The sequence below is a fragment of the Felis catus genome, chromosome A1 (assembly GCF_018350175.1).
Source record: "Felis catus isolate Fca126 chromosome A1, F.catus_Fca126_mat1.0, whole genome shotgun sequence".
NCBI lineage: Eukaryota > Metazoa > Chordata > Mammalia > Carnivora > Felidae > Felis > Felis catus.
The window spans coordinates 54,708,456-54,722,305 of NC_058368.1; the positions used below are offsets into that span (position 1 = coordinate 54,708,456).

The 13,850-nt window shown below is 35.1% G+C and overlaps 1 pseudogene; it reads right to left on the reverse strand.

The window, feature by feature from the left end:
• Positions 1-11,858: 11,858 nt before the first annotated feature.
• Positions 11,859-12,631, reverse strand: LOC101090481 (annotated as a pseudogene).
• Positions 12,632-13,850: the final 1,219 nt, after the last annotated feature.

A 13,850-nucleotide genomic window follows, 5' to 3' on the forward strand; every position in this document is an offset into this window, starting at 1 on the left:
CCCCTGGCAAGTACTATTTTTATTCTCATTTGGCTAGTTATAAAACTGAGGCATGAAGAGATTGAGTAAACTTGCCAAAGTCAGAAAACAAGTATTGAGGTTCAGATTAAAGCTCAGATTAAAGTTCATATTAAAATTTGTCATCACAATACTCCCCAAATAACTTGCTATAGATACAGCCTCTTGGAGAACAAGATATGGCCTGTATATAGTTATCGGTTACTATGTTGCATAGATACTTGTAACAGTAGAACAGGGAACAATTATGGGGATATAAACACTCAAAAGAGACATAAAATGAGATTGAAGGAGGGAAGCAATTTCGTAGCTCATAGCTGATAGGTGTGTAATTAGTACCGAGCTCCCAATGAAAAGGTACTAGAAGTTACTGGCTCAATTATAGGGTGAGTTTACTTATTTTGAAGTACAGTAGAATATCTGCTTTACCAGTTTTCTATTGATGCTGTAACAATCTACCACAGATGTTGTGGCTCGCAACTACACAACTTTATTCTCTTATAATCCTGGAAATCAGAAGTCTAAATTTGATCAGCAGGGCTACATTCCTTCTGGATACCACAGGGATGAATTTGCTTCCTTGGCTTTCCCATCTTCTAACATCTGATAAATTCCTTGGCTCATAGCCTTCTACCTCCATAATCAAAGCTAAATATTCAGACCTTATGCTTCTGTCTTCATAACAAATAAAATGTCCAGGACTATCTGCCTTCATTGGTAAGTTTCACCAAACAAAGAAGAATTAATACCAACCCTCCTCTGTTCCATAGACTAGAAGAGGAGCAAATACTTCCACATCCATTCTGAGATCAGCATTACCCTGATACTAAAGCCAGACAAAAATACAATAAAATAAAACTGCGGACCAATATCCCTTACGAATTTGGATAAGTCGAAACCCAAAAATCCTCAACAAAGCATTAGTAAACTAAATTCAGCAGAACATTTAAAAGATAATGTACCATAAACAAGCTTTTTTTTTTTTAATCCTAGGAGTGCAAAGGAGGCTTAGCATATGAAAATCAATCAATGTAATACAACACATTTATAGAGTGAAGGGAAAAAACATACATGATCATCTCAACTAAAATAAATATGTGTCAATAATAAATATTTATTGCAGAATAAATAATTGAAAATCCAACACCATCCATGATAAAAATTCTCAACAAATTAGGAATAAATGGGAATTTCTCCAACATGATAATGAACATTAGCAGTGAACAAATCAGACAAATCAGTGAACACCCCACAGCTAACATCTTACTAAACGGTGAGGAAATGAAAGCTTTTTTTCCCCTAAGACAAGGTAGAGGATAAGGATGTCCACTTGCACTGATAGCTCTGGTCAAAGAAGTTAACAAAGAACAAAAAATAAATGGCATTGAAATTGGAGATGAGGAAGTAAATTTATATTTACAGATCACATGATCTTGTATATAGAAAATTCTAAGGAATTAAGAATTACTGGAGCTGATAAACAAGCCCAACAAAGTTGCAAGACACAAGATTAACACCAACATTTCTATTTCTATACAGTAGCAATGAGCAATATGAAAAGAAAACCAGGAAGATAATTCCATTTACAATTGAATCAAAGGGAATAGATAGTTAGGATTAATATAAGAAACTGCCAGATTTGTACGCTTAGAACTAGAAAAACTGGTGACACTAATGAAATAATACCCAAATAAACAGGAAGGTACCTTGTGTTAATGTACCGGAAGACTTAATATTGTGCAAATGAGAACATTCCCCAAAAGTGATTTACATATTGAATGCAATCTCTATCAAAATCCTAATGGCTATTTTGCAGAAAAGGAAAAGCTTATTCTCAAATTCACATGGGATAGGAGAGACATTAAACTGTCAAAACAATCTTGATAAAAAAGAATAAAGGTGGAAGACTCTCATTTCCTGAGTTCAAAATTTACCCCAGGGCTGCAGTCATCAAAACAGTAAGGACTGTAACAATAAGGATAGACATACAGATCAAGGGAATAGAATTGAAAGTCCCATAATAAATCTATACATCTAAGGTCAATTTATTCTCAAAAGGGTGCCATGACCTTTCAATAGGAAACGAATCGTTTCTTTAACAAATGATGCTGGGACAACTGCACTCTGTCCACATCATATTCAAAAATTTACTCAAAAAGAACAAAAGGATTGAAAAGTACTTTAAAAAACATGTAAACAAATGTTCCTAGCAGCACTATTCACAATATTCAAACAATGGAAACTATCTGTCTAAACAGCTGATAAATGGATAAAGAAAAGGCTGTATATCCATACAGTAGAATATTATTCAGCAATAAAAAGAGTACAGATTAACACGTTACAACATTTATTGAAAATGTCTTAAAAGATACCAGACACAAAAGGCCACATACTTATTGTATGATTTATTTTATACAAAACATTCAGAGCAGGCAAATCCAAAGAGATAGAAAGCAGATTAATATTTGCCTGGGATAGGGGGCTGGGGAGAATGAAGGGTGACAGCTTAATGGGTATAGTTACCTTTGGGGTGATGAAAAGTTTCTGGGATTGGATGACAGTGACAATTGCACAACTGAATCACACACTTTAAAAAGGTTAAAATGGGAAATCTGTATATGTGTTTTATGAAAACACACACACACACACACACACACACACACACAAAAATCAACATCAATAAAATTCACTCATAGACTCACCCAATGAAAAGTAACCTTCTCCAAATGCTAAACTGTACATTTATTCATTAAACAACTTTGTTTTCCCTTTTTTAAAACTTGTTTACCAAATCAACAGCTTACTAACCATTATCATGTCCCATTTGCTAAAGGTCTCCTTTGTTGTTCTGTTTGTAACATTTTAATGAAATTCTATTTATAATCCTCTCATCTGCTCACCTCTTTGATTCTTTTTAGATGGGGACCATGGCTATCAATCCATTAAAATCTTTTTCTTTGGACAAAAAGTTAAATAATCATTTTAAACATAACTAAAGCATTATTTTTAGAATATTGCCTTAGCAACAAAAAGAATTGAACATATTTTCAGATATAATTTTATCCCCACCTCATTTTCTTAACCTAGTTACATTAATTCCCTGATTCTGTAACGTTATTAATTAAAATATATATGAATTTTGTTTCTTTTCTCCGTAATTAGTTTGCCTCTGCCATGAGGTAAACTCTTATCTCACACCACGATGATCACATGATTTTCTTGTTCTCCCGAAGACCTTTCCATTTCAATCTACTTGATCTAGTTCTGCTAGATTAATCTTCCTAGACCTGCCTTTCACATATCTTTTCTCTGCTTTAAATTCTACAATGATCCCCTGCATCCTCATAATCAAGTCCAATTTCGATTGTATGGTATTGCATGTACTTTACCAAATTACTGTTTTTACCTATGCAACCTGAGTTTTCTTGACCTTCTTCATGAATTCTCACTTCATGATGGCTAGTTTAAACATAAGACTACGTACAGCATGGTTAATCTCGGCAGTCCGAAGAAATATAACTGAGTTTACTTTCAGGACTTCACTATCTAGAACACTGAATCACAAATTTATCAGAGTCAGTTTCCATACCTATAAAATAGAAATAAAAAAGATCTCCTTCCTCTTTGCTATTGTGGTTGTGAAACTGCAGTGAGTTATTATATGCTAAACACATTAAAAATATGAGTTGATATTAGTTTGTATGCATTGCCATGGTACCTTACCCTCAGCAGAACATCAACATGATATTTTCCACCAAATGTTTTAATGATAATTATTGCTCTGTTCTTTGTCTGTTTTTTCCCATCATGGCACACGCTTTTATTAAAGAGGGGAATATTTATGAAAATTTACTTTATGTGAATGCTCCTCAGGTCAGTGGAAATGGAACATTATTTTTATTCCTGACCATTAGTGTAATCACAGTCTGGTCTTCATATCGCCAACAGAAAAGATAAATAATGTCAAACCTTGAAAACAGCTCCTACAAAAATAAAATTATACTCTAAATATGTTTATTATTTTTCATTAGATAAACTGAGTAGCAATTTATTCTAAAATATAAAATGTAGAAAATCTGACTTGTCAGTTAGCTTTTCTTTTGGTTAGCATCAATAATACCCCGATATTAAGAACGGTTCAGACTAGTTAATTAACTTATTTTGGAACAGGGCTACATCTATAATTTGGAAAGACCATCTTATAATTTACCTATCCTGAAATTCTGCTCATATGAAACAGGTTGGGTTAATAACTGTTTAGCTTAATATCATAATATTTTTTCTTTGTTTTATATTTGATTTAGTCTCCTTTACTGAATTAGAGCTATGTTTATTATGTCATTAGCCTCACTTTTAATGAGGAGAAAGTAAAAGTGAAGTCCTGGCCTTTTACATCCACAGTGTGTAGTTTGCCAGTAACAGAGACAGAAACAGAAACACCCTGTTTCTGATTTCCTGTTTATTTTGTTGTTGTTGTTGTTGCTTGTATACACAAGAAATGTCTGCCTATGGTCTGAATACAACAGAAGTTGGAATCCTCTTCTGCTTAACCCTTTTTTATTCTGGGTAAAATCACTAAAATGATAGCTAATCAGGTAAAATATATTCTTTATGCTCGGGATAGATGGGATACTGTAGAAAAAAGAAGGCTGCCACTGAGTTCCTGAATGTGATGCTCCTCAACCTGGGTCACAGCTGTTTTGTGATTTTTTTCCCAGTTTAAGAGAACTTTATTTCAAACAGTTTTTTCCTAGAATATGAAATGAAACAGCAGGTATAGAATTGAACTGAAAAGGAATTTGGCATTGGAAAAGACCTGTCTTTAGGTATGGATGGAAAAGGTTGATTCTTATGGAAAGTCATCAGGAAATTAGAGACCCAGATATTTCCCATTCTAATGGGAGAAACAACAACAGCAAACAGCCTGAGGTTGGTTTCAAGTTCAAAATTGGTCATGTTCTATTTTGTGCATCCTACGGAAGGCTACAGGTTTAATCTTTCTTCTTTTCTTAGTAAGGTATCAGGTGCATAAGTATGAATTGACCACACTCCTCACCGATGCACATTGTTGCCATCAGTTCAAGTCTCTTTTATTAAGTTATTCATATGTTTATTCCTTCCATCCTCATTCTTCACTGCTTAGTGAAAATATTTTCATTTGTATACATTTATAGATAAAATATTATTTTTTTCCATGCATGCAAAACTTTTAAGCTTGCATGCATGTTGTTATTTTTATAGATTACATTGTCTTTCTTCTTCCTTTTTTTAAAAAAATTGTTTATTTATTTTTTGGCAGAGAGAGACAGAGCATGAGGGGGAGGGGCAGAGAGAGAGAGAGAGAGACATAGAATCTGAAGCAGGCTCCAGGCTCTGAGCTGTCAGCACAGAGCCCGACACGGGGCTCGAACTCACAGACCATGAGATCATGACCTGAGCCAAAGTTGGACACTCAACCAACTGAGCCACCCAGGCACCCCAACATTGTCTTTCTTCTTAAGTTTTATTTATTTAAGTGATCTCTACACACCCCAGGTGGGGGCTCCGTGCAAAATTACAAGTCTGAGGTCAAGAGTCGCATGCTTTTCTAGCTGAGCCAGCCAGGCATCCTGATTACATTCTGTTTCAATTACATTTTAGATCCAGCAGCATTTCCATGTGCACCTCCTGCATGGTATTCTGTGGTATCATCCACCCTTTCTACATTCCCACTCTCTTAGGGATATTCAGGTTCTTTCAACTGTCTACCAACAAAACAAGTAAGCAATGACTATCCTTGTATATGTCCCCCAAAGGGCATGTTGATCATTGCTTTGTTGTTCGCGCTAAGGAAAAGAACTGCATGACATAAGGTCTGCATAAGTCATGTTCAATTCTGTTAACATCTGCCAAATAATTCTGCAAATTGGATTTACTAGTGTTCACTCCTTCCATTGAGCATGTGGATCCTGTTAACTCATATCCTTCTCATAACTTGTCTAATTCTTGTTACTCTAACAATTACAGAATATTTTAAAGGTGTGATTTGAAATACTCCGATTTCTTATATGTGCAATCATCTCTTCACAGATCTTATATCCTGTTACACTTCCTATTCTGGATAAAGTCTGTTAATATATTTGTCCATGTTTCTATGACATTAATAAATTAACACATGTATGTATGCGTGTCTGTGTGCATGTGAGTGTTTGAGAGAGGGAAAGAAACAGAGGAATTGTGGGTGTTATTTATACTTACCATAAACTTTAGTATCACATTATGTTTGATGTTATGAGTAATTCAAATGAAGACCTGAATCCTGTTCAAATAAAACTTATTATTTTGCTTAGAGATACAAAATTTTCTGACGCACACACAATTTGTAATTAGAAGGCAGTATGCAATAGCATGCTATACAAGTGGAAGAACAGTGATGGATAGAGGTCACCAGTACACAGATCACCACCCCCTGGGTTGGTCAAGGAAGGATCCTAAGCAAAATCCACAGCTAAGTCAGCATAAATTGAGGCACGGAAGAGTTTAACGTATTTCTGTGCAAAAGCAAAAACAGAAAATAGCATGCTTATCCTCTACCTTCCTTTTCTTATTTCTATCCAAGCTGTTCTCTCAATATTTTTACCTCTTTGCATTCAAATCCTGTTTTTCACATTGATAAGTTTAAATTGATAAGCTTCTAAAATGTATTTTTAGTAGAACACTTGCCCAAAGAAAATATGTATGTATAATTAAGTTACACACACACACACGCACGCACACACAAACATACACACACACAAACTTACCAGATCAAAGCAGTTCCACTCTGATTGCATGGGAGTGGGGGCGGGTACATTAACGCCACCTGCTAATCACTCTCCTTATGGGCCTCCTGGGAACTTCATAGGAAAATTAGTGTCCAGCTCAAAAATATTTTAAAACCTTGAGATAGATCTGTGTATATTATAGGGGATAATAACCTACTTTACTTTTAATAGATATTCTACTATAATTCATGTCCCAAAGCATCTAATAAGGAGGATAAGGTAACAGAGTTTCATAAAGTAGCCAGAACTCTGTGATTGCATAACTAACAATCTATCTTCCACTTTTATTAATAGAGTGTGTTTTATTTGGGGGGTACTTTAGCAGAGTGGGGTCGATGGGAGCTGCTCTTTGGTACTACCATGGACTAAATCAGACAATTTACTGTGTTAAGAATGAGCACAAATTTTCCTATGCTCAGTATGCACATTAGTTTCCAATAGTTTTAGAACAGTTAAGAATGTATTTCTCAGAATGAAGGATATATTTGTCCTTCCTGTACAAAAGCCAAAACAGAAAATCTCATGCTGGACTTTCCCTTTTTCTTACCCCTACTCAAGCTGTTGCTCCCCTAAATTTTTCTTGTCTCTTCTTTTTCAAATTTGACGTCTCCTTCAAATGCCCCCCTACTCAACAGCCATACCTTTATTCATCTCAAAATATGTATCTGAACTGTCCTGAGCCAACTGCTTTGTTAGTTAACTGGTTGTCTATGTATGATATTTGTTCAACCTACAAGCTTCAAGCCAGGAATCTTTTTCTATCTTTCCTATTGTCTTTTAAACGCCCTGAATTTTGTTGAATCTGCCAACATTCTTGAGCACACAGTGCATTCGGTGTACCATATGTGCAGAGCGTTGATTAACTAAACATTTGAACCTTTGACATATATAGTATTAGTTAAATCACTAAAATGATTTTGCCTAGTTAAAGCATCTCTTCTATATTCCAAATATTTATAATGAATAAAAGTGCTTAGAGTGTGAAATTTCCATTAGTTTATAACTAGTGTCAATTCTTTTTTTAGTCCTTAGCTTAAACGACAGAATCTACATTCAGGAATATCTTCATGAGGTTACACCTGTCAGGTGGGTCTGTAAAACCCAACAGGTCCGGCCCATAGCCATTATACCATTGTGACAAACGAAACCAGTAGATGGCACTATCACTTAGCAAAACCCAACACTGATTTTTTTTAGGTCTTTGTGCAATAATCAGACTATCCTTAAAATTCCCCAATAGAATGAGCTGACAAAGACCTTGCTTAGCCACAATCAATCATTATTCACTAGTAGGTTAAATGGTTAGATATACGTGATTGCATCAAGCTCAGGATAAAACTTTGACATAATTTTATATTTGTTGAACATTTATACATTTAGCATATTGCTGCTTTTGTGTCCATTATGCAAACACATAATTGGAGAATCACATTAAAATTGGTTTTTACATTCACATTTGATAATGTAAATTATTATCCTTAAAATATTTTTCTTAAATTTAGAGAGGGTACGGTCCGTTTTATAGAATTATAAATGCTGCATGTTGTTTGAGACCCTTACAAAGCACCTGGGTTCTGACATATTTTGTTTGTATTGTGTAAGTTCTCAAGATATATATCTTTATATATACATATATCTTTGCTAACTTGTTTTGCTCAGATAATAATGTGCCTAGTTTCATGGATCTGTCTTTACTGACACTGCAATGCCGCTCATGTTATAGTTTATCTTACCAGGTTAAGTGCCAGACTTAAGTAGAGATGAAATGCTAAAAATAACAGAGATTATTTTACAATAAGCATGATAGATTACCTTAAGTCTCATATTTTATGTTTTGCCTATTGACATTGTTTTAATTCTTGCATATAATATTTAGATGGCTGAACATAAGAAAAAAATAAGGCCCCAGTGACATGTTTGGAATTGAAGGTAGAGAGGCTTGTAAGAAGTGAATTAGAGTTTATGGTGGTTGTTGTGGTTTTATTTCACTTGTTCTGTTTTCTCCAAAATTCTTAAGACAAAAGGGAATGCATCATAGCTAACTGTTCTTATGATTAGTATGTTGCCCTTTTTAATGAAGTACAAACAAGAATGACAGTTGTATGAAAACATGTCATGGAGTATATGTAATATGTATACTTAGAAACCTAAATGTGAATATAAAAACAACGATCTGCTTAGCTCTAATAAATCTAACTAGTGAGTCGGATGCTTAATGGAAATGAATTGAGTAAAGCTCCAAGTGTATCCACTGGAGTAAATCAATGTTCTAAATTCTGTAGAAAGCAACTGGAGTGTGTCACACAAGCATCCAAAGAAAACAGGTGGTGATTTCAGATTTCCCAGGTGAGAATTACAATCAAGTTGCAATTGTGGGTCTCTCCTGTATAAGAGCAAATATGGATTGTTCTTTATAGTCATGCTCTGCTGGTGTTCTGTTTGCCGCAGACGTTCGCTTTTCAAGCGACATCTCCTTTACAGGCAGATAAATTCATCTTTTTTGCCAAAGACATTCGTAATTGTCAGAGCCTTTGCTGGATTCTTTTTTTCCTTTGGACTGGGGTGAATCAGTTGTTTAAAGAGTGAGAAAATGCTCACACATTTCTTCTTTCTTCCACTAGCTGTAGCTGTCTTTCATGCTTTATGAAATGCCCCCTGCTAATCAAAGCCAAATAGTGCATAATGGACTTTCCTGAAAGCTGAAATGTATTTATCCTAAGTATGAGGCATTTGAGCAGTCTGTGATTTAACCTTCGCTATTTGTTTTCTCTTATCAAGTGATTGACAGGATGAGGCAACTGCAATCCATTTTTCTGATTAATATACTGTCATGCACTTTGATTTCCTCCATATGAAGGTTACAAAGACTAGGTGGTGCCACCAAGGAAAAGACAAGTTCTCATAAAGGAAAATGCCAAATGCATTCTGTTTTGTGGAAGATAGCTGAGGCTGTAAAGTTTAATGAAAGAATCAGGGTCTTGGGAACCAGAGAAGCCTGGGGATAGGCTTCAGCTGGCCAACTTACATGGTTTAGACAGTTGTCTCAGCATATGGTATCATTCTAGGAGGCACTTTACTCACCCACTCATCCTACCATGTTAATATTATTGAATCAATATCAGTTTACTGGCAAATTTACAATTATACTTGGCAGCATTTCTGTTTCTTGTGGAAATAAGATGATATGTATCTTCTAATGAATGAAGTTAGTTTTAGATTCATTGAAATAACGTAATCCTGGGGCATCGAGGTGGTGCAGATGGTTGAGCATCCAGCTCAGGTCATGATCTCATGGTTCAAGAGTTCAATCCCCATATCTCACTCGCTGCTGTCAGCGCAGAGCCTCCTTCGGATCCTCAGTCTCCCTCTCTCTCTGCCCTCCCCCTGCTTGCACACTCTCTCAAAAATAAACAAACATTAAAAAAATAAGGTAATCCTTACGGACTTCTGTTTCGTTACTGGAAAATACATTTATCGGTTCTTACCTAAAGGGGTTGTGGTGAGCACTGACTGTGATGGCATATGGAAAGCGCCTGCCACATAACAGAGTTCATTTAACATTAATCGTGATCTTGTGTTCTTTTTCAAGCGTAATCAACGCAAAGGTTGTGAAATGGCAAATCATTACAAGAAGGGATTTTTCTATCCTTCCACAAATGAAAACAAATATTTCATGAGATTAAAGTAAGCTAATATTCAAATTTTCCTTTTGAAGTGGGAAAGCTGAAGGGATTCCATTTTAGAAAGGCTCCATCTCTGTTTTTCTGCTACGCCCCATTTGCTCATGTTCCATATTTTGCCTCTGAATAAGCCAAAAAAGCTGTATACCCATTTCAAGGGAGAAACAAGAAAGCTAATCATTCTCTGAGTTTTGTCGTAGGCGCAAAACACATGATGACACTTAAGAAGAGCCACATCCCAAACATGTTTCAGAATATTAGCTTCAAATAAGCTTCTGCTGATGCTGGCATCAATACCCCTACCTTCAGTAATTTTCAGACTAATGCCTCTTATTCACCTGACACTTCTGATTAAACACTACCATGGATTCCTAAAAAAACATGTATCCTAGATCCTTTTCCAATAAAACCCCTCAGCCCCAAGCACTGATGAGACTCATTCTTTCCTTTCCAAGCTTCAAAGATATTCTATCAGCTATTTTCTGTCATTCACGCTGTTCAGTAAACTCTGTTTTCACTTTCTCTGACTTGAGTTTGGTTTCTATCCTGCATGAAGCCAAGGACCCTCTTGGCTGGTCCTACGAAAACTTCTGGGTTTTTGGACTCAGCCTGCCTGCATCAGTTTCTCCTCTTAAATTATTCTTTGATAGCATTGAAAGAAGGAACTTTTATTTTCCAGTTTATTTTCCCTTTGGAAGTCAGGTTATTGATTATAGTATTTCCAGAGCATAAGATAATCAGATAATTATCATTCTATAACTTATTGCTCAGAAATCATAAACTGTTACTACTTACTATATTTATTACAGGCACATCAACATTAGTAAATTATTCAAGCAATAGACAAAATAGTGTTCATTGGCTTCTATTCATATTCTACTACTGAACTGATACTGACCCTCAATGATCAAGCAATTTAATATTGTATAAACCTGTGACATGCTGAAAATGAGAAGAGTGACTTATTTAATGTGGTTTTTATATGAGAATTAATGGCTACAATGTATCATTCTAAACTTGAAAATATTTTACAGTGCCACTGTGTGACATTGTTAAGGTGGAATGGATAGGCATCACTCTGAGATTTGAGGTAAGGCACATTGTATTTTGCATTAATTAACACTTGCAATTCATGTTCAATAAAATTCCAATGTTTATTTCCAACACTGTTCATGTTTTACTTATACTTATATCTCAAAAACAATGAACCCTTACAATGAAGTGAGTAAATCAGGGTGCTTTAGGGTTATGTGTGGATAAAATAATCACTTCTATGATAAATGATTTGTCTATCTTATTAATTTTACTTTTCATTTATTTTTTCAATTTGAAAGTAGTTATTTATTAACTGACCAGATTACAAAAAGTAATCATAGTAGACACCTTGGTTCATCTTTATAATAAGTTTATTGAACTGATCTTCCCTGTTGCCAGCATTTCCACCTTCTACAGAATGGGTGGTCTTTTTCTTCATTCTCTCTCCTGGAGATGATAATTTGAAGGGCCATAAAAAGTTGTTTGCTTCTTTGAAACATTTTCCAACAATATAGATCTCGTGATTCAGATCCTCCATGCAGATGATGCCATATTTACCAAGAGATCAAACAATCAATGTGTTATCTGTCAGGACAATTCATTTCTTATTGACTTTGCCATAACCATACTTGTACATCAATTCATTCACCAACTTCAGGTTTGGGTACTCTCCTCACCCCCATGTAAGGTTACACAATCCTTAGCATGTTAACAGAAGCCTTGTTAAGTTTAACAAAGGTGACATTGAACATCTGGTGAAGGCAAAGAAGCTGCAACACTTTTTGAAACTTTAGGTTCACACCATTGATACCTTTGACCCTGATGACAAAAGCCAATTTAGTTCTGCAGGAACATAGGAGTTGCCAGTTTTTCTTGCCATCCCGGCCATTTGAATCTCAGGTTTGTATAACTGCCTATATGCTTGTGGTAATGCTTAGCTTTTTCATAAATGAACTTCCTCCTTACCATTCGAAGCATCTTTTGGGCAAACTTCCTTCCCAGATGCTTGATCTTCAACTCTGAATTCCTTCGCTTTTTCCTAAGGGTTTCTAGCACAGCAGGAATCTCCTTTTCCTTCTCTTCTGCACCCTCCATGGTTCCAGCCAGAAAAGCCATCTTATTAATTTTAAATAAAATTAATCCTATATTTAATCCTAAAGAAACTTTCAAAGTTGAGAAATCTATTTTAACATACAAGGTTTAGTTTTAACCAATAGTTTTAATATTGGTGATAATTATGTAATCAAAAATTATGCTTTGGTCAAATTATGTAGTTAGTTACAATAGTAACTTTTTTTCTCAGTAAGTGTTCCTTCTAAAGTGTTCCTTCCTTGTCTAAAACTTTGACTACAAATACAAATTCATTTTTATATTGACCCTGAGACTATTTTTTCTGTATATAGGAAATGAAAAACAAAACAAAACAAAAAGAGAACAGCAGAAGACAGACACTTGGCAACAGCAGTTATCTTTAAAAGTCATATTCTTCTAGGGGTGCCTGGGTGGCTCAGTTGGCTTAGGCTCAGGTCATGATCTCACCATTTGTGGGTTCAAGCCCCACATCCGGCTCTGTGCTGACAGCTTGGAGCCTGGAGCCTGTTTCAGATTCTGTGTCTCCCTCTGCCCCTCCCCAACTTGTGCTCTGTCTCTCTCTCAAAAATAAACATAAAATAATTATTTTAAATATAAAACTAAAAAAAATAAAATCATACTCTTTTAGACAAGCTGTTCTAAAATAGTAGATTTGAGGATGAAAGCTGAATAATTGTAAGTGAATGAAAATTACACAATGGCTACAGAAATGGGAAAAGGGGTGAAGAGAATAGAGGATAAAAGAAGAAAGCAAACATTTTCTCCAAAAGAAACACTTGACTGGGAAGGGAGATAAACATAAGCCCAAAGGAATCCTAATTCCTGTTGATGAAAGTTTACATTTTTTCCTTTTCCTCTAACTTCTCACATCTCCTTTGTTTCCACTCTTTCTCTCTCCTTCTTTCCCCTTATTGCCTTAGTTTTCCCTTATGTTACTTCATTCAAGATCTTGCTGATTCTTCATATATCTGGTTTGTTCTTTTAACCTTGAAAATATTCATAGTGGGTAAATGAAGCTGGAATAGCTATTTAATTTGGTTTATGTTGCTAGAGAGATGCAAGATATTCTGTGGCTGAAAATTCTGAAGCACTTTAATTTATCTAGTAGGATAAAGTTTTGAAATGTTAATGGGTTTGATTTTCCTTTTTTTTTCTTCCTTTCTTTTCCCTATTGCTTAGTCTTTTCCACACTGAAATGCAACATAAAGGTAGATAAAAATAG